This window comes from Teleopsis dalmanni, chromosome 2, assembly GCF_002237135.1.
Source record: "Teleopsis dalmanni isolate 2A chromosome 2, ASM223713v2, whole genome shotgun sequence".
Taxonomy (NCBI): domain Eukaryota; kingdom Metazoa; phylum Arthropoda; class Insecta; order Diptera; family Diopsidae; genus Teleopsis; species Teleopsis dalmanni.
Window position 1 is genome coordinate 137,636,364 of NC_051847.1, and position 1,488 is coordinate 137,637,851.

Genomic DNA, 1,488 nt, shown 5'->3' on the forward strand with positions numbered 1-1,488 from the left:
ATATCATCATAACTCTCATACGTTTAGTAAAATATATTCAATTATCTTTTGTTCGATTAAAAATTTATGCTCAGTATTGATTTGTACACAACAATCGTCAGAAGAAGTAATATTGTTTGAGTCGCCATTTTCTTTAGAATGGGAAGAACTTTTTTTAAATGAAATAAATCAATTCTTTCCCATATATTTCACCTTTACTTTATTACATTCAATAGAAAACAGTACGCTTTTGTATTACTGAGGTTTTATAACATTAAATAGATAACTTTGAAGCATATTACAATCACAGGTGTAACCAACTACACTCGCTCTCTTACAAGTATGGGATCATTGAGTAAGTTTGAAGATTAACTAAAAGAAAGTATTTTTTATATCTATATTGTTATGTTATTTTTGCATGGTGGGAAGTAAAGTGTTTTTGCTATAAGTTGCCAATAACCGAAGAACGTCATTAATGCAAAAGTCGTAAACTCACATATTTTTTTGCGTAGAAAATAACAAATGAACTAGCTTTTAATAATTTCTGCTACTTGTGCACTTGCCGTGTAGTGTGTGATATCGGGGTCTTGAAGGTGCAACATTTTTATTTGAAGTATATCAGTATTTGAAGAATAGTTCAGTCGTTTCACTTTGTTGTGTAGATAACGGTTTCATAATTTTATATAGTTTCATATATCATCCTCTTTTTAATTTTAATTTATCGATCATTTTTTGATTGCAAAGCAACTAGATTTATTAACTTGCAATCTGTTTATGCAGTTATGCGATTTTATGGATAATTCGAGAGATTTACTTGAATTTATAATTAAAGTTATTTCTTTGTATAATTTAAAAAGATGAGAAGTGCGCAATTAAGTAACATATTTGTTTTAAAAATACTTTAAAAAATAAGTTTAATGGGAAAATAAATATTTTTAATTAAGTACTTTTCAAAATTGGATTTAAAGACATGTAGTGCCTTCGCACTACACTATTAAATATTTGTTTTAAATAAACTTCCAAATAATGGAATCCTAAATATAATATCTGGTAATATTTATGTTTAAAAAAACTTGTAAAAAAATTTCACTTGCATGAAAGGTGTTGAACTCAGTTTTTTACCAAAATCCATTATAATTCTTCTTCGGTTTCCTTAAGTCCGACATTAATAAGCAAATATTTTATACTGTTGGATATTAGACTTTAATATAAATTTTTGGATGTGCAACTCTATTGAGTGGTTGTTGTAGTAAATGTTACCTAGTATTTCCTGTGGTTGAAGTGCCGGTTAAAAGAGGGAAGCCCTATAATCGTGCGTTCTTATCACTAAGCGAAAATAAATAAATAAATAAATTTTTGTTTTTTTTGAATTATTGTAAAAATAGTACACTATATAGAGTCCAAAATATCAAAGAATTATTACTGTTTATGAACACATTAAAATTGAAGTTTTTCTGACATTATGTATAAACTTTATAGTTAAAGTAACAAGCTATTTTCACTTAGAGC